Raw genomic sequence first — 21,332 nt, forward strand, 5'->3', positions numbered from 1 at the left:
TAATTTTTTATTTTTATAAACATATATTTTTATCCCCAGGGGTACAGGTCTGTGAATCACCAGGTTTACACACTTCACAGCACTCACCAGATCTGGTGAGTGATTTGGAGATTGAGTCTTCTAAGAACAATCTTTAAGCTGACATTCCCTCGCCTGGATTTTTTTTAAAGCAGCCATTGCTGTTCCCAGTCTGATGCTCCTGCTGGGGGCCATCCTAGAACTGGAGTCTGAGAAGGAAGGATAAGAGGCAGAGGCACAAGACCCTGAAACCTATTACTCCCAAAGAAGACATTTTTTTGGAAAGAAAATAAATAGAAATTCTGCCTGGATAGGATGCTCAACCTTTCCAAAGACTGCTGACTGTAATTCCCTCAGTGGAAAAAAAATAATTTTAAGGGTTAAAAAAGAAATCATCCATTCCTAAAGGGAGATGCTCCACCCTCACCAAAGCAAATAAACCTTATTCTCAAAATAGAAAAACGAATTTACAAGTTTAAAAAAAAAGAGAGAAGAAAGGAACAGTGACCCCGGATAATGAAACTTATCCCTCCCCTTAAAATTATTTTAAGAAAAAAAGAAATTCTAAAGGGAGATGTTCTTCACCCTTATCAAAACCCATAAAACTTATGTCCCCAAGAGAAAAATTAAAGAGGAAAAGAGAAAAGTCACCTCAAGGTAAACAGTATTTCTAATCATAAAAAATTCACAAAATTTATAAACTTTATTTGCACCCACTGCTCATGCCCAATCTCTTACAAAAAAATATGGTGGTAAAAAGAAATCTCCCAAAGGGGAATCTCACCAAATCTCCCTAAGGTTATTTCTTCTAATTACATGAAATGTCCAAAATAGGCAAATCCTTAGAGACTGAAAGTAGATTAGTGGTACCCTGGGGCTTGGGGGAAAGGAAAAGGGGAAGTGTGGGTGATGGCTAAAGGGTACATTGTTGCTTTGGAAGATAACAAAAATGTTCTGAAATTAGTGGTAAGGGTTGCACAACCCTGTGAATATGCTAAAAACACTGAATTTGTACACTTGAAAACACTGACTTTTGTGATACGTAAATTATATCCAAATTTTTAAAAAATAAGTAAAAGAAAGAGATCACTCCTCTAACTGCAAGATAATGAACCCACTGTTTTCCCTCAAATAAACAAAGGAATAAATGAATACATAAGGAAAAAATAAATTTTTAAAAAAGAACCAAAAGACAGAGAGATCCTCTTAAGGGCACGGCCATCAACCTCACCAAGGAAAATAACCTTTATTCACACACACACACCCAGTTTTTTCTCTTTGGGAAAAACAAAGAAAAAGACATCTTTGTATGGGCAGATACTTTCAAAATCATCAAAGCCCATGAAACTTACTAATCCATTCCACCCCAGAAAAACACAAATGATTTTACCAAAAAGAAAGAAATATTAAAAGGACAGCATCCCTGATCTTACCAAACATCCTGAAGTTTAATTCCCAGAAAAGGAGAAAAAGACAAACAAAAGAAATAAATCCCTCCACTGCCAAGGGGAGATGCCCCATCCTTACCAAAGCACATGAACCTTATTTTCAAAATGCATTTTTTTAAGATTTAAAAGAAAATCAATAATGGGAAGGCATGTATACTGGTGGAGGAGATAATATCAATGAAATGAAAACAAAATCCTCTTAAAGAAAAGAGCTCCAGCCTCACAGACACATGAAATTTTCTGTCAAGATACAGCAAAACCAAAGGCAGATTCTGTAAAGGAGAAAAAATAAAAGGAAATCCTTCTAGTGGGAGATGATCTGAATTTATTCAAACTCCAAAGCTTGATTCCTAATATAGGAAATTTAAAAATTGGAAGCTTAAATAGAAAAAGAGAGAAACAGAAACAAAACCAAGATGTCCCCAGCCTCAACAGAGTTCCGTTTTACTCAAAACAAGAATATACATTTAAGATTAGGGAGAAAGAAGGGGAAAAAATGAAAAAAATATTTCCAAAGAGAAACCTCCTTTTTAGGGAATGAAGATGCCCCAGTCTCACCAAAGTCCCTGATGTTTTTTCACCAAACAACAAAAAGGAAGGGAGAGAGCAAAGAGGTGAGGGAAAGGAGTTGGGAGGGGAGGGAGAGGGGGTGAGGAAATGAAGAGGGTAGAGAGGAAGGGAAGGAAGGAAGGAGAGGCAGAAGAAAATAAATTAAGGGGCAATTTTTAAAAGAAAGATATTCTTCTCAGGGAAGGTATCCCAATACTTTATTGATGATAATGCATATTATTCCTGATGATCAAGCCACTCTACCTCCCACAAAAAGGGGGGGAAAAATCTCCCACAAAATCTCTTCCTGGGCGCCTGGGTGACTCAGTGGGTTAAGCCGCTGCCTTCGGCTCAGGTCATGATCCCAGGGTCCTGGGATCGAGTCCCGCATCGGGCTCTCTGCTCAGCAGGGAGCCTGCTTCCTCCTCTCTCTGCCTGCCTCTCTGCCTACTTGTGATCTCTCTCTGTCAAATAAACAAATAAAATCTTTAAAAAAAAAAATCTCTTCCTAAAACTTCTTTAAGGGGAGATGCCCCCAATCTCATCCAAACACAGGGGCCTTATTTATCCTCCAGCCTTCAAGTATTTTTTTAATGAAATAAAGGAAAAAGAAATTCTCTTACAGAAAGACACTCTCAATCTTATTACTTCCAAGTTAATTATTTATTTTTAAAAACATGAAGGAAAAGAAATCCCCCCACCCCACCAGGAGGGCCCCCAACCTCACTAAAACCTGTGGCCCTTATAGTTTTGCCATACAAAACCTAATCTTTTTCTGAATGGAAATCCTCCAAACTTAAGGAGTTATGCTCCCACAACCCCACCAAAAGCAAAGGATATTTTTCCCCATTTTTTTTTTTAAAGAAAAGTCCTTCCATTATAAGAGATGCCTTCAATTTCACGGAAATCAGTCTACCTTATTCCTCTTTACATCCTCAGGAAAACAAAGCCAGAAAAGAATGGCAAAAGGAAAAGAAATTCTCCTAACCTAAAGCAAGTTGGCCACAATCTCACCAACATCTTTAAACTTTATTCCCCTAATGATTTAAAAAAAAAAAAAAAGAGGGGAGAGAAAAGCCTGTCTTTTAAGAAAAAGTGCTCTCTACACCTACCCCATACTAAAGACTTCCTAGGAAGTGTAATACGAAGAAAAGGCAATATCTTTCTAGAACTGTGCCAATGAACTTTAAATTCAGAACCTGAGGCTGAAGGGTAGTAAATGTTTAATCCCAGGCTGATTTCCCTCTGCTCCAACTCCGGCCCACTTCTGGTTACCTTCGCCATCAGTCAGTCAGGCTGTGCACTCCGGTAAGGCAAACCTTGCCCATGGAAAACAAAATTAGGAAAACAAACCTTCTGGGAAAAAATGATATATTGCATTTCCAAACCAAACAGAAATGATTTGGGGGATTAGCTGCCTCATTGTTCCCCTCTAGGACTATAGAAACTCAAGAGTTGATGATAAACTCTAAAGCAATGACGCTCTATTAACTTCCAAATTAGACACACACCTACTTAGCAGAGAAGGACCCTTAGCCAATTCAGTAATGGGTTTCTCAAGGTGGTTGTCTAATCATGTGCTCACTTAAATGTCTGTTCTCTAGAGTTATAAAGGGTTTGATTTTCACAAATACATAAAATTTGCAAGTCAGATTTATAAGCAGAGACTAAGACTCAATTAATGTTTTCCAAAGTTTTTAATTCATTTACTTATTTAAAAATTAAGTTGAGTACCTGTTTATATCCTCTGTGCTTAGCACTAAAGATTCCATGGTGGGCAAAATCACAGAGATGAGACTTTCTTTAAACAAACTGGCAAATGAGACACCCAATTACCAAAACAGATATACAGGGGGCAAGGATTTGTTTTACTAGATGTTTTGCTGATGCATTCATTTAAATAATTCTCTCAGCATACCTCCTCTTAAATAAAAATATAATGTAATAAAATAAAGGATATGTATCTTAATTTCAGCGAAAGTAGGAAATCAAAACTGCTTCCAAAAAGTAAATAAAAATTATGTAGCACCCCCCACTCAAGATTGAGTATCAAGAGATAATGAATATTTTGTTGCTTTTTCCATTTATTTTCTCAGAAAAGATGCTTATATACACTTATAATCTACAGTTAAGGCTTTAAAGGAATGTACAATTGTGTCTCAGACTCCTCTTACCCGTTACCTCCCGCACTTAATTATTAAATCATGTGTGTTGTTCTACATTGTATTTAGGAAACAATTGTTAATTTTAGATTAAAGTCTATCTAATCAAATGTCTGCCTGTGTGATCTGGTTGATGAACATATGCTGGAAACCTAACAGTTCAGAGATGTATTTGAAATGTAAAGCAATGAGAATATAGATTGTCACAAATACAGTTGGCAGTTTGATCTCACATTTACTATGTGCACTTTCTTAGACATCCACATTTCATTTGTTCAACTAAATTTCTCGCAATTTGGACTTGAAGCAGGATACCTGAGTAAAATCTACCCTTTTCCCACTGTTGAATTCCCAAAAGGAAAATCTACATTTAAATTTCTAAGACTCTGTTGGGTCACTTTTAACCATATGCAAAAATGTACTAATGGTTTTGTCTCTTTAACACAGTTACCAACCGTGCTCATTAGGGTTCCTCCTTCCCAGAAGAGAAATACTTTTGTTTGAGGACATTATCAGCAATTATAAGGAGATAGAATATTCATTCACTTTTCATTAACCAAATGTGGTAGAAAATTGAGAGAGTTAATAAACTGTATACAATCCAACTGAGGTTGAAGTAGCAATTTAAAAGGCAAGTGTAGTGTGGTATTGAGAAGATCAGAGTCTTCGTCCTCCTCTGTAGCACTTGGAGATTTTCCTCTTCCAAAACATTACAGGCATTTGCTGTTTAAAGGCTGTTTAAGCCTTTTCTTTAAAGAGATTGTAAAAGAGATTTCAGACCCTAAGGATGGCCATTCCCACCCCCTTGTTTTCCTCCTAGCACAGGGCAAGGCACATGATACTGGGAGATTCTTTGAGATCAGTGTGATGCTCCAACCCAGAGCTTTGCAGAAATCTTCTAAAACAAGAGGCAGTGGGTTTGGGGAATGAGCTTGCCTCTGCTTTCAGGAGTGGGAGGAGGATAGAAACGCTGCTTACAAGGGCTCAACTAAGAATTTCCAGAATCCGGGATATTCGTTCATTTGCCTTCTCTTGCAGCTAATGTCTCTACCTGTTCTCTTCTGGGATTTTGCAGTTTGAGGCAGGAAATGAAAGGTACCTGCTGAGCAAAACCGATATTGTTAATCTTCTTGGCTCTAAGTGGAGACACTTGAAACCAGGCAAGTTTTTGATTAACCTGGGCTCTGTCAACTGAGTCCTCCACTCTCACTTCACTCTTCACTCCGTGAAGCTTGCTCCAACATTACAGCAGGATCCTCTGAACCCCACCTCTAACAGTAGTCCCTGCTTACCTTGATTGTTAATGTTCCCTCAATAAGTGCATTTATTATGTTCCTTGAACATACTATTTCATAGTTTATTCACATCACCACGCATGTCCCTTGCAGTATAAATGATAAAGGTGATGTAGCGTTACTAAAACAGCTATGCATAAACAGCAAAGAGGAAAGTAAATGAGGCTACAGAACAAGATTATTGATTTCAGAAAATTAACAAGTTTGTGCCCTTCTCACTAACCTCAATTAATGCTTACTATGACAGTTTCCCTCCTGCCAGGCTTGAGTAGAACATAACTCTTCTCTTATTCAGAATTTGGATATTGCTGTCCCTTTCTCACACCCTCACCTTACTCTGCTTGACTGTTAAGACTAACAAAATTAAAATGATAATTTTGGCATTGTCCTGGTCTCTTTTTCTTTAATTTATTCAACTTGGTGACTAGATCTCCAGGGCTTGCCTTTTTTTTTTTTTTTCATGTGAAATCAAAGCACCCATTTGTGGCTCACTTCCTGGCTTTCTTAGTATATTGCTTTGCCCTAGTGAGTTGTCTTTCTAGAAATACCTGGAAAAACCTTAATTTGCCTTTTCATCATCCCTCATCGCACTAAATTTTTTTTTTAATTTTTTATTTTTTATGAACATATATTTTTATCCCCAGGGGTACAGGTGTGTGAATCGCCAGGTTTACACACTTCACAGCACTCACCAAAGCGCACTAAATTTTTTAAGAGTTCCCCCATTTCGTCTTCTAATGGTGGAGAAACAAATATTCCCAGGCAGCTTGAAAGCCTACTTTCTTTGTTTGTTTGTTGAGTTTTCTATTTGTTTGTTTGTTTGTTTTGCATACAGTATAGTAAGGCATCATTGTGAATGACACATAAGCATATCTGTTAATTAGCTCATAAAGTGTTCAATAATTATGTAATTGTATATAAAATGCTTTACAATATGATACATATTTGGAGGATTGCTACCTGGGTATTTTAGAGTATTTTACTGATATTTGAGGAAATTAGTTGGGGTTTTTAAGATGAAATGGGAATGCATTATTACTTTTCCGATGTAAAATTATGGAAAAAATTTTCTCACTATCCAACAAATTTTTAGAGGTGGATTAGATTCAGATATGAAGGACTGCCTAATAGCAAATGCACTTTGATATAAGAAATTTAGGGGGGAAATATAAAGTTGTTTGAAGTAAGTGGGATATATTATCCCTGAATTGGGCAGGTGAGGCCAAGGCCTACAGACAGAAGAGTGAGGTCTTTGTATAGTATATGGAGTTAGAAAAAAAAATGGCCACTCCAATAGAGTGATAGAATAGAGATTGAAATAATGTGGAAAATTAAGTGAACGGGCAAAGTCCTATTAAAACTTTGAAGGCAACCAACAAAATTGTATATATCAACCAACTGATGACATACAACCATTGGAGGGCTGTTGACTAGTAAAATAACATGGCTAAAGCAGAGGATTGGTTGATGGAGTATATAATTAAAAACTTTCAAATTCTTTGTATGTCAAATTCCAAATTAAACTACTAAAGCTAAAAGTGGAAGAAAAGAGTTATATTATCTAGTGTCCTTTTTCTATTGCTTTGGTCTTCTTTTCTCTTTTGTAAGTGTTGTCTGCTTTCTCTATATTTTTTTTCTATTTCATATCACAGACTTTTTCTATAGCAAAAGTAAGAAGTTTATGGGAATCCAGTGAAACCTTTTGTCCTCAGTGTTGTACACCCATGAAATGTCCTGAAAAGGGCCTTTGGGGATCAGCTAACCTAATATATTTAAAACCTTTTTTTAAAGATTTTTATTTATTCATTTGACAAACAGAGATCACAAGTAGGCAGAGAGGCAGGCAGAGAGAGAGAGGAAGGGAAGCAGGCTCCCTGCTGAGCAGAGAGCCTAATGTGGGCTCCATCCCAGGACCCTGGGATCCTGACCTGAGCCGAAGGCAGAGGCTTTAACCCACTGAGCCACCCAAGCGCCCCTAAAACTTTTTTAACAGTAGAAACTTTTTAATATTTTCTCAATAAAATCTTAAATGAGAGCCTAATATTTAATATAAATACAAGAAATATTTCATTAGGTCTTTTCTTTACTAAAATGGGTTTATAACAGATGTACATTTCTAATTGTTTATTTGAATCTAAGAGGAAAGTAAGTTTACACTCCCTGTTTATTACTGGCTGCTTAGCAAGGGTACTGGTCATGTAGGAACACATTGAATAGGAAAAAGAAGCAAATCAGAGTTTAAAATTTGGCCTAAAATATTCCAAAAATCCATAATAGTCTCCTGGAAACATAGCCATTCTGGAGATTTCCTCCCCCACCACACCCCAGGAATGTGTTACAACAGTCCTCATAAAATGGATTGTCATAATGTGCATTGCCTTTGCTCATAGGAATATATATATTATGGGGGATTGTGTTCTTGACCAAGGACACTATACCAAGTAAATGGTAGGTATAACTAAAAACATGTAGTGAAAGCTAATGTATAACTGTAAGCTTCTGTGATAATGTAAACCAGCAAAATTGTTCCAAGTTCTATAAAATGGGCATAAGTGTACCATACACATTGATTTTGTAAGGGGTCCTATTGTACTACAAAATGTATATGCAGCACATTAAAGAGCCAATTCTACATAAATTTAATCTATTGTTATTATTCATTTAAAATTTGTGCTCTGCCTGCATCCAGGAAGGATATGAAGTATCCTACAAAATTAAACACATATAGAACAGGACAATTAAGCTCAAATAAAAACAAGACAATACCAGCTCAATGCAGTGGTGAATGAGACTTTAAACTAATACATTTTAGTTATAATAAACCCCAATTACACATTTAACTAGCAGTACTTTTGTTTGCTGCCTTTGGTGCTTGAAGGACTTTGGGGAATGATCTGAATGACTCAGGCCTCACAAAGTTGGTATCCAAGGAAGTTGAGCTGATGCCTCATTTTTATGCGATACATCTTCCTGTAGCAAGCTGCAGCAACCACAAAATGACAAACTAAAGGTTGCCAGGATTGTGGTATAGGTGTTAATTAACTGTCCTAGAAGGCTGAGGCTTCAGTTATTTTGGTGTGCCTGCATTATTCTAATATCACAATGCATGTGTCTGAGAGGCACATAAGTATGGGATTTCTCAAATAAAATAGTATTTCCAATAAAATTTCTCAAAAAAATCCAAACAGTAACTGGTTCAATAGTTTGGACTCTTTCTCAGATTGGGAATTGCTTCACGTTGGTTCTAGTCATAATTCCATTCTACATAGTTGTACAATATGGGATAAATTGCTTAATCTTTCCATGGTTTAGCTTTTGTGTCTCTTAAGTGAAGCCAATAATGTGCTGTTGACTCAGCGCAGCTTAGCAGTCTCCTCCAGCAAGTCTTCACTGCTATCACATCCCAGCTAGGCACCCTTCCTGTAGACTTCCATAGCATCCTACACAAACTTCTGCTTCTCAGTTGCCAAATATACTGAGATTATCAGCTTCTGTATCCCATTAGGGCTGTAAGGATAAGGTCCTTAGGACCTAACATGCTGTCCACCTTTTAATAAATTGTGGCTAAACTACTTTATAAAATTTTGACATTCCCAATCAGAGAAAGACAACTATCATATAATCTCCCTGATATGAAAAAGTGGAGATGCAACATGGGGGGGTTACAGGGGTAGGAGAAGAATAAATGAAACAAGATGAGATTGGAGGGAGATAAACCATAAGTGACTCTTAATCTCACAAAACAAACTGAGGGTTGCTGGGGGGAGGGGGGTTGGGAGAAGGGGGTGGGGTTATGGATATTGGGGAGGGTAGTGCTATGGTGAGTGCTGTGAAGTGTGTAAACCTGGCGATTCACAGACCTGTACCCCTGGGGATAAAAATATATTATATGTTTATTAAAAAATAAATTAAAAATTTTTTAAAAATTAAAGTTTTGACATTTCAAATTTTATCCAAAATAGATTTTTATTAATTACAGGAAAAACTTTAACTTGTTTTGCCAATGCCTCTGATCAGATTAGCACACTGATCTTGAAAATGGTTTGATCAAGAAAGAGAATATGGAGTCTCTACTTAGACACAGGAAACTCTTAAAAGCCGCCTTGTTTCCAATTAAAAGGAGCAACTTCTCCCTAAAATAAGATAAACAACTTCTGTCTTTTCAGCTGGGAAAGAGCACCACATAAAGTTTTATAGTTTGTATACTATATAAGCCCGCCATGTCTAAGGGGACACTTTTCATAAAGTAAGCATATATATATATTATATATATATATAATATATATATATTTTAAATATATATATATATTTTTTTCTTCCACCAATTTTCCTGCAGATGGCAGTCAAGTGCCTTGTGCTAACAAAATTGGTATATTATGACAATTTTCTGACAAATGGAAGGAAAATACCTTTAGCAAATGGTGCCTTTTCCTGATGTTCCCAGTGGTGTGTTGTGGGCTGATCCAGCTACTAATTCTTTGCATTTAAATACAATGTCCCCCTTAGCAACTCTCTCAAAGCTTATAAACCATATGCTTAGAACCAATTTCCAAAAGTATCTATTTTATTCCATAACACAATTAACCTGAGCATCATTTTAAAACAGAAACCTACAACTGCTTGAAAAAGGAATTTTCCGGGACACAGACATAGTCAGGCGTACATCCACAGATGCATACTGGTACATTTACTCCAGGAACTAAGTATATATACTTCAATAGCTGAACAGCCTGGTAAGTAGATATACGCACATACAGCTTAGCTGGATATTGAAGCATGTAAAGGAGGAGGTTCTGGTTGCTTGCTTTGGTACTAACCTCTTGCTCAGTTTTCCTATTTAATATATTTTCATTATGTCTCACTCCTACAGTCCATGAGTTCCCCCAAATTTGCATGCTCTTTTGTGAGTTCAATTCAACATACCTTTCTAAGGGCTTACTAGTGTCAAAGAACTGTGCTAAGTAGATAAAGGAACCCATTTCATCTTGGAAGACTGTTTGAAGGTGGTTAGATCTGAACTGTGTCTGAAAATTAAGTAGGACTTTGATAGGCAAACATGAAAAAGGAGAGAAAAGACAGAGGGAGTACCCTAAGCATAAACATGGAAGAGGTGGAAAGGACAATGCTCTCTGATAATCCCACAGAGACTAGATATGGTAGGAAGTTTTAGTGTATCAGGAGGAAAGGCTGGAGAAGCCAGGTGGGAGCTAAAATGCAGAGGACCTTGAATACCAGGTGAAGGAATATGTGATCGATTCCTTAAACAGTGGAGAACTGTGAAAAGTTTTTGATTGAGAGTAACATGACTACGTTTGGATTTAAGAAAGCTATCAATATATAGGATGGGCTAGATAGGGCGACTCTAAGGGATGGGACATCAGTCTAGGCAAGAGATGTTGAGGCCCTAAGGCAATCAGGATGGGAAGAAATGGAAGAGATGCTAACAGGATTTTGTTTGTAACTGATTGGGTGTGGACGATGGGCAAGATGAGCAGAAGACAACTTTGAACTTATGAGTCTGGCATTGTTAGAATTATAGAGATCAGGACAAGAGTAGACTTAGGTAGTAGCTAGAGGAAGATTATGAGTTCAGTTTTGGAAAATTTGAATTTGAGGTGCTGGTGAGGCCTGTGCTCAAGACAGTGATTATAGAAAGGCAAGAACTGAAGGGTTAGAGGACTGGAGGACTGTTTGAAAACAATGCCCCTGGATTGAAAACAATGAAGTGAAATTAATAGAATCAGATAATGGAAGAGAAACAATAAGAACAAATTCTTTTTGAGAAAATACACAGAGGAGAAAATACTGATGTAGAAATTGAAGTTTTGGAAGAGAAGGGAGAGATAAGAGAAAAGAGAATGTGTACTTTTTAAAAAGGAACATTTTCTTTTAAAGTGTTGATTCTGAATAATTTTTTAAACAACTTCTCTATCCTCTCCTTTGGCTATTCTGTTGATGAAAACCCTCTGAATGGTATTGAAAGGACAGAAAATATTGTTAATGTGTTGTTTTCAGACTGAATGCAAGTAGTTCTTCTCCCATTACCCAAGTCTTTATTTGTAAGCCTCAGAATATAGTGTGTTTGGGGAAACCATTAAGAAAGGTTAATAGTTACCTAATTATTAAGGGGAAAGCAAGAGAACATTTTTCTTATGTTAACATAATAAGAAGAAAATATTGTCCTCTACATCAAAGATTCTATTTTAAAGCTCTTTGCACATAGTACGCACTTAATAACTTGAAATAACAAGAACCACAAAGCAGTCTTATATGTATAATGATACTAAAAGATCTCCAAAGACAGTAAACTAAGACATCTTAAGGTATTATAAGATTTTCTCTGAATATGTTGAGAGGAGATACGGACTTTCTTAAAGAGAACTATTCTTACCAGGTGACCTTGGTCTTTTGGCAGCGAGGTAAATAATAAGCCACTTAAAATCACTCCAGACAGTGGAGGAAACACATGGAATTCCAGACAGAATAACCAGAGAAGAAACTGATAAATGTTTGAAAGTGTGAGCTGAAGTCTTAGTAGGTTCCTAGCTCTTTGCCAGTTGGTGTGGGGAAAAAAGGTAGATAGGAAGTCTGCGATTTTATTTGGGAAACAAAACATGTATACTGGAGACAGGTACATAACAATACAAGGAAATATATTATTATATTTCAGCATGTGTAGCACAGAAAATAATGCTATAGAAATATAAAAGAGGAGCAATAAAGGATGAATTAGTTTGGGAAGGCTTCCTGATGGAGGTGAGATCAATTGAGTTTAGATCTGGGAGCAACATACAGAGATTTGGAAGCAGCCAGGACTCTATTCAACTGATATCAAAGAGCTTTTAGAGAAAATCAGAGGGATTTGGACTCTATTCTGTATAGCAGGACATTAAGGTTCTTGAATAGGAGAGTAACATAATTAAAGAAAATTTTCTAAGATATATATTATGACAATAAGAAGGATAGATTGGAAGAGATAGGAGGCAGGGAGATTAGGCTGTTATAAAAATCCAGGTGAGAGATGAGGGTGGCCTGATTATTGCAAGTGGTGATGATCACTCATTCATCTAAAATCATTTATTGAATACGTATTCTGTGTCAGACACTGTGCTGATAACTGTAATTTACCTGAAGGAAATTATAGCCAAGCAAAGGAAATAAGGCCAAGTATACAAATAACTACAATCACAAGGAGAAAAATGATACTCATTTTAATACAAAAGAAACTCTGAGTTCAAAGGAGATAAGAAGTGATTGGACCCTGGTAGAATGGGGTAGACTTGGGTTCAGAGATGAATTAAAGTATATTCCAGAGTTTTTCTTACTTGGGGGGAAGTACCAGAAGGAGTGATAAGAAGGGCAAACAAAAGAGTGTGAGCAAAGGTACTAAGGTGAGAAAACACCGTGTTTTGGAAGCCAGAGGATGTAGATCTTCAGGGATACAGATAGAAATGTAGAACTGGGAGAAAATGGGGATAGAACAACTGATTTGGGGGGTGGTGAGTAAGGAGGAAAGGAAATCATTAAGTGAGAAGCATGAGAGATTAATAATTTCTAATTTTCTTTCCACTTTGCAACTCACCTTTTTCTCAAACTCAGTCTGGATTCTTTCTTGGTGACATCCAGAGTCCAAGATGCTTTTGTTTCATTTCTGGACTACCCACTTCTACATACTATCTTTCTCTCACATGAGAGTATAGGCTCCTGCTTGATGTTCAGAGATACCCTAATCTGAGAAAAGAAATGATTCACCTATGGATTTCATACAGGGTCTGTTTCTATAGTAAGCAATATCTACATACAATCTTTGGTATTTAAGAGCATCTTCTAGTCTCAGTTTTGCTACTGTATATTCATGTTTGGTGTGCCTTTAGAAGGTATTGTTGTGCATGTGAGGAACACTATTCCTAATCAACTTTCTCTGCTTGCTTATAATACTAAAATTTCAGATTGAGCTTTCAGAGACCTTGCCCAATCACTCATGTTATAGCCCTAAAAAGCAGTGGTATTTCTAGACTACCTCTTGATTTTTGTATTATACTCCACAATTTTCTAAAATACTTCCACATTTCCCATATCCCATGTCTTTAGATCCTCACCCCAACCCTGTGTGTGATATTGACTTTATCCCCATTTTGCAGATGAGAAAACTGAAGCTAAAGGACACTTGAATTAAGAATTGGAGTCAAGATTCAAGCCCAAGTCTCCTGACTCCAAAACCAGTCCCTAATCCATGCAGGCCAGTTAGTACAAGGTTTTCAAAGCAGCCCTTTTGATCCCAGAAATGATCTAGATTCCTCTAAACAAAGTGGGAAAATGGAGGCCACCTGTCTTCATTTCAGGACTAATTACCTTTGTTAAAGCCAACCAAGTCCACAAGCTTAAGATAAGACAAGATTTTTGGGTGGTTGTAATGTTGGTTTTTTTTTTTTTTAATGCTGAAAATTGCTTTAGATGCTTATAATGATGATTCATTATGTAAATAATTGGGGACTTCCTGAGGTCAGAATCATCAAAATGTTCTGTAATTCTTAAGAGATTAAAAACACACCAGTCTAGTCATTTGGCCCCAGAATTGAGATTTAAGGGGTTGATTCTATTCCTAGCATGCCTCTATGATTTGAGGTAAATCCTTTAACCTCTCACTTTTTATTTACCCATTTGTAAATAAGCATATTTCCCATTATAGAATATCTGGGAAACACTTTAAAATTCTAGGCTCAAAAGTATTTCAAAGCCTTATAAGTTCCTTAAACCTCTTTATACAGCTTTAAAATGACTGTGACATCAATACAAGGTGGAATTATTTTGTTAAAAACAAGTATATGGAGACAGGGTTAAAGCACAGATTTCTGCCTGCCGACTACTGTTTCTAATAGGCACAGCTCAGGTCTGTGTTCCACTTTCACCTCCACCACAATGTGGTCTTGCCACTGCTAGTGGGATCATTTTGCATCCCACCTCCTACAGGGTCATAAATCACTAAGACTGATATCCGTGGGTGCAGATTTTTCTATTGTAGACCACCAGTGAAGCAGGGTAATTCTCTAATTTCATTTCCTCCCTTTGAAGGCTGGATTATGTGGAAGGGAAAATATTTTAGACTATAATACAATATTCCTCTGTCCCATGCCTTAATGTCCCTGTATATAAAATGGAGCTATTAAGATCTGCTTATACCTGCAGAGAGGATGGTGTGAGATTAACCGTGGGAATTGCAGTATAAAATAGAGGGCTTCAAAGTCAGACACATTTGAGTTGAAATCCCAGCTCTGTCATTTCTTATCTCTGTGACCTTGGGCAAAGACCCTTGCTCACCTCTCTCAGTCTTACTTTTCTCATTTTACACATGAGACTAATAATTCCTACCTTGTAGTGTTGTTCTAAGGATCAATGGCTTATCAAGAGTTTAGTTCAGTACATGGCAACTAGTTGGTTCTTTAAAAAATGGTAATAGTAGGGGCATCTGGGTGGCTCAGTCATTGAACATCTGCCTTTGGCTCAGGTTGTGATCCCAGGGTCCTGGGATGGAGCCCTGCTTCGGGCTCCCTGCTTCCCCCTCTCCCACTCCCCATGCTTGTATTCTCTCTCTCATTGTCTCTCTCTATCTGTGTCAAATAAATAAATAAAATCTTTAAAAAAATGGTAACGGTAGTTTTCCTTGCCCCTGCCAGCAGAGGTGGCAGCCATCTCCTACTTGGTATCATAGCCACCCTCAGAACACTTGTGAAGCTCAAGATTGTTAAAAAAAAGGAACCAAGAAATCATCCAGCACCAGTCAGACCAATATGTCAAAATTAACCATAATTGGTGAAAACCCAGAAGCACTGACAGTAGAGTGCACAGAAGATTCAAGGACCAGACCTTGATGCCCAACATCAGTTACAGAAGCAACAAGAAAGCAGAGCACACACTGCCCAGTGGCTTCCGGAAGTTCCTAGTCTACCTTAGGTGCTGCTGATGTGCAGCAAATCTTACTGCGCCCAGGCTGCTCACAATGTCTCCTCCAAGAACCACCAAGCCACTGTAGAAAGAGCAGCCCACTTGTCCATCAGCGTCACCAATCCCAATGCCAGGCTGCGCAGTGAAGAAAATGAATAGACAGCTTATGTGCATGTTGTGTTTGTGTTAATAAAAACACAAATCTATTTTTTAAAAGGTAACTGCTACCATGTGAAAGACACTGATTTTGCTTCAAGCAAGTGCAGTGTGTGTGTGTAATGTATATATGTGACTGCCTCTGCTTCCCTTCTCTTTTTAAAAGGATGAGTGTGCCATCCAAAGCAAACTGAGAAGAACAAGGGTGGCTACCATTGCTTCTTAATAATATATTTTAACATCAGAGTCATATACTCCCTTTATTTACTGATGTTTTCTTCTTCTGGTTAGAGGGGTATGTCAAGATAGAGTCTTGCAATTCAAGTCAACAAGTATTTTGCTTTAAAAAATTTTATTGTGATATAATTGACATACAACATTACATTAGTCTCAGGTATACAACATAATGATTCCATATTTGTATATATTGCAAAATGATCACCACAATAAGTCTAGTTAACATCTGTCACCATATACTGTTACAACATTTTTTTCCTCCAGTCAACAAGTATTTTTGAGCATGTCGTATGTGCCCCTCTGACTTAAGTTCTCTCCTCTTGCCCGGATTTCATTAATATTAATTATTTACAGAATTTCCTAAGTTTTTAGTTAATAATGATTTCAATCCCTCCTGACACCTGACTACCCATATCTCTCAGGACTTTTTTCCCCAGAAAAGCAGAAATTTTAATTCAAAAGCAATTTTATGTGTGAGTGAAGGAAGAGAAAAGAACCCCCAAAAAGCTGCAGGGAAAAACTGATACAGCTGCAGCAGTCTGTCTCTGCAGGCAGCATGCATATTTTATATATATATATATATATATATATATATATATATATATGTAAAATATAGATTTTATATATTATATAATATATATATTTATTTATTTATTTTCATTCACTCTCCAGGGTGCACAGAATTGGCACCAATTTAATTTATGCTTGCCTCTAGCAAGAATGTTGATAACACTTGAGTGATCTTCCTTCAGTTATCAAGGATAATGAACTTTCATGATCAGAGAACGAGAACTTGCAGTCTAGTGTTAACTTTATTCCAACTTTTGAAGAAGTTGCTGCAGAAACTTAAGCCCCGAAAGAGGCGCTTTTCATTTGGAGGCCCTCCCAGGGAGATATTTTAAGCAGATAGTAGAAGTACTAATTCAATATCTACATAGGATTTTTCCCTTTAGGTGGAGGACTAAAGAAATGTGATTAGATCTCAAAGCTCCTTTTATCATTTTTTTCACCTAGACAGAAAAGAAAAATTTAAAAAAAGAAAGAAGAAAATGAATTTTTGTGTTGCTTTTCCCTCACCCCTTTCAATAAAAATCGTTCTGAAGCTGCTACCAAAGAATACTGACAACTGTATTTTCCTGGTATTGCTTTGTAATTTGATGTTATAGCATAGCAAACATGGCAGACACAATCTCTGCCTCAGGCACATGTCTGATACATGGATTTCTATCCATGAGCCAATGTGGAGGGAATAAGTCTGTTCTGTTTATGCACTGATGTTACAACATTTGTTACTATTAAGAGACTTGAGCTCTGACATTGAGTTTGGCTGCTTTGAGAAGGTCTCTAAGATCCTAAGGCTCCTCATAATGGGTGACATCATATATAACCAACTCTCCATCATTAGGTGAAATGAAGACAGATTTGGGTATTTAATTTATAGTGCCAAGTCATCTTGAGATTTCATGAAAGAGGTTCATGGTGGAGCATGTCTCTTGTCCTCTGGGAAATTCTTAAACTCAGTAGTTTAAAAATAACCTTTGAATTTCAGGGAAATTCATTTAGATACTGCTGTGGTTAAGTGGTTGTGTTTGCTAAGCACACACCTCAGAGGATAGGCAAATTATTATAAATGGCAGTAGAGAGGCAGCATTGCACTTCTGGGAAGCGTAAAGCTAATCCAGTTTATGTGTCATCCTGCAAATGGATCAAGTTCTGTGCATAGATGACAGTCAGTGGAAATCTGCCACTTAAAGCTCACCAGTGGAACAAAGTGGGCAGTATCAAAAGTCAGGGCAGCAACATCTGAGTTTCCATCATACCTCCACTTAACCTGTGTTGGCACTATGTAGATTATAAAGATTATTAATTATTAATATCATGTATTAATATTAATGTATAAATATTAATTATTATTATAAAGATTATTAAAGCTGGAAACTCAACAGTCAGTATACAATGAGGTGAGGTCATCAGAAGCCTAGAGAATAGATAAAGAGAAGCTTCCAAAACACACTGAAACATAGCATGACTTGGCCTTGGATTTCTAGAACATGAGAGTATGCTCCCAGTCAGGAGCTCTCAGAAGCAGAGTATCTTTTTACATATTGAGCCAAAGCTTATCTTAGTTGCAAATGTATACAAAACACCTGGCATGAGGTAGATACTCAGTGGATAAGGCTGGCCCCAAGCATAGGGTTTGGTTTAGAGAGTTTTCCCACACTGATTATTGACAACCATTTATAAACACAACTCATCATCACTTGCACCTGTACTACATTCCAGCATAAAGGACAATATGCTCCATGTTTTTCAAGTCCAAAAATCAGAAGTCCATATACACATTTTCTATGATTTAGGGAATGGAAGAAGAAAAAAAAAACCACATAAACCTAGTCATTCTTTCTAGGCTAAAGTCAACCCTAGAAACTGACTCCGGATTGCCAGAGGGAGTTTTATGGGAAAAGTATAGTATAGCTGGAGAAGTCAGGCATAAAAGCCTTAACTCACTGTAGGATCTGTTAAATTATTCTATGCTCTACATGTGTCTGAGCAAGGGCAGGCATAAATGGTAGCACTGGGATGGTTGTGAGTCAGGTCAGATCTTAAGACCAGAGTATTTACTAGCTTTTCTTTATAGGGACCCTGGTAACCAGAATATGTGCATGACCAATTGCATTCTTTGCTCAGAGGCAGAGGATATCTGTTCTCTGCATGTGGCTTCTTTTTAACTCTGAGATAGAGGGAGGAAAGCAAACTAAGTAGTAGTCAGCCTTCTCTCTCCTCAGTGTCTTCTAGTCCAACTGCTATTGAACTCTGTCTTTAACTGTTTTAATTGAGGTTTCCACCACAGCAGACACTTCCTTTGTGGGAGGACTATCGGTGGGTCATGTAGGGGGGTTTCATCACTTTTGGGCAGACCTTTCTTTGTTTCTGCTTAAGGAAAGAGAAAGTGGGAAGAGAGGTAGCTCTAAGTGGGTAAGAAAGTGGGAAGAGAGGTAGCTCTAAGTGGGTAAATCTGAGATGTTGGTATTTCCTGTCTCCTTATGATGACTACCCGGACTGCCATCCTGAGGGATACTTGGGTTTTGGTGTCATGTGTTTTAGCATGCTAGTCACACTCCAGAGCTTGGACTTCCTGCCCAGCAATAGCAGTGTAGTGGTGACTTTAAGAAGGAAGTTGGTTTTTGAAAGATTTTATTTATTTATTTGACAGAGACAGTGAGAGAGGGAATGTAAGCCGGGGGAGTGAGAGAGGGAGAAGCAGGCTTCCCACAGAGCAGGGAGCCTGATGTAGGGCTTGATCCCAGGACCCTGGGATCATGACCTGAAGCGAAGGCAGCCACTTAATGACTGAGCCACCCAGGTGCCCTGAAGTTGATATTTTTATTGAGAAACCAAGCAACTGTTAGCAGCTTGTTGAGGCTATAGGCTGACAGCAATGAACTTCACCTTACCCTGCCCCTGCTCTAGAAGAAAAAGACCTAAGACTCACTATTGTTAAAGATACCACTCAGTTAATTCTAATATCCTAACAATTAATTTTGCCAGGGTGTGAATACAGAGGCACCTCCCCCTTCTTCCCAACTTCACAGTTCCCTGCAGTCCCATTGGGGCAATGAAGACTATTATTCCTAGGGAATCCTACAAGGGGAATTCCAGGTCAGGGAGCAGGATGGGGTCCTTAGCTTTTGTTGGAATACAGTTTTGTTCACTGTTGGGACACCTTTCACAGTGACTCAGAGTAGGTGCCTTATCTTTGAGTCATCACTATTAAGGGATGCTGGTCATCCAGTGTTAATTATGAGCCCTTGATAGTTATACAGACTTTACAGACCATAAGAAGAACAAGAGAATCTATGTGGAAGCTCACTATTCCCTACTTCACCCACTGAGCCACCCAGGCGCCCCTCTAAAACCGTGTTCTGCTGTGAGTTCCATTTTACTGAATTTTATTCATGTTATCTTACTAAAGTAGGTATTTCAAGCATTTGTTGTACATTCGTCTCAAATCTCAATTTCAGGTGAACTGTATACTGTTTCCCCAGGTGCTAAAGAATTTCAGATTTTAGACTTTTTCCCTGTGTATGACCACATAATTTTCAAGGTATAAATTTCACAGATTTATATAACATTATATATATATATATATATATATATATATATATATATATATGTGTGTGTGTGTGTGTGTGTGTGTGTGTGTGTCATGGTTCTCTATTTAGTTTTTCTAAATAGAAATAGTATAATTTAAAGAGGAATTGTAACTTTATGAGCTATTTTCCCCTGTTCATATCATAGATAATAAATAAACTCTCCTAGATAATATATTTTGTAGCATTATACTCAGCGTTAGGAGCTGTATTTCTATAGATTCCATAGTAGTACATATACTTTAGTAATTACGCACAAGCAATAAGTTAAAATTCTTCCAGTTAGACCGGTCAGTGTGTGTGCGTGTGCACACATATAAAAGCTTTCAAAGGCATGGAAGATAGCAGAAAGAACTTCATGGGCAATGTTTCTCCAAAGGTGTTATATAATATGCATATAAAAATATGGTACCAAAAACATGATTCATAAAAATAAAAGTTGATAAACCAGACCACATTAAAATGTAAAACTTTTGCTCTGTGACTTTATTAGGAGGATAAAAAGGGAAATTATAGACCGGGAGAAAATATTTTCAAATCACATTTCCAACAAAGGGCTTATTTCTATAACATATAAAGACTCTAAAATCTAAGTATTTAAAAACCATTAGAAAATGGGTAAAAAACAGATATTTCATCCAAGAGAATATACAGATAGCAAATAAGTACCTGAAAAAATCTATGTATGAAAGACTCACAGCAAATATCATCCTCAATGGGAAAAAGCTTGCATCCTTCCCATTGAAATCAGGAACACCACAAGGATGCCCACTCTTACCACTCTTGTTCAACGTAGTATGAGAAGTCCTAGCAACAGTAATCAGACAACGAAGAGAAATAAAAGGTATCCAAATTGGTAATGAAGAAGTCAAACTCTCTCTCTTTCCTGATGACATGATTCTTTATATGGAAAACCCAAAAGACTCCACTCCCAAACTACTAGAACTCATACAACAATTCAGCAACGTGGCAGGATACAAAGTCAATGTACAGAAATCAGTGGCTTTCTTATACACTAATAATGAATTGATTCCATTTACTATAGCACCAAGAACCATAAGATACTTGGGAATAAACCTAACCAAAGAGGTAAAGGATCTGTACTCGAGGAACTACAGAACACTCATGAAAGAAACTGAAGAAGACACAAAAAGATGGAAGACCATTCCACGCTCTTAGATTGGAAGAATAAACATTGTTAAAATGTCTATACTGCCTAGAGCAATCTATACTTTTAATGCTATTCCGATCAAAATTCCACCAGTACTCTTCAAAGAGCTGGAGCAAATAACCCTAAAATTTGTATGGAATCAGAAGAGACCCCGAATCACTAAGGAAATGTTGAAAAAACAAAAATAAAATGGGGGGCATCAC

General features: G+C 37.3%; 1 protein-coding gene and 1 pseudogene across 1 annotated transcript in view; both read left to right on the top strand.

The window, feature by feature from the left end:
* Nucleotides 1–21,332, top strand: part of DGKK (diacylglycerol kinase kappa) — a 171,460-nt gene that overhangs the window by 5,322 nt on the left and 144,806 nt on the right. The gene's annotated exons all lie outside the window — the stretch shown is intronic.
* Nucleotides 15,115–15,573, top strand: LOC132007647 (large ribosomal subunit protein eL32-like; annotated as a pseudogene).

Source organism: Mustela nigripes, chromosome X, assembly GCF_022355385.1.
Source record: "Mustela nigripes isolate SB6536 chromosome X, MUSNIG.SB6536, whole genome shotgun sequence".
Taxonomy (NCBI): Eukaryota; Metazoa; Chordata; class Mammalia; order Carnivora; family Mustelidae; genus Mustela; species Mustela nigripes.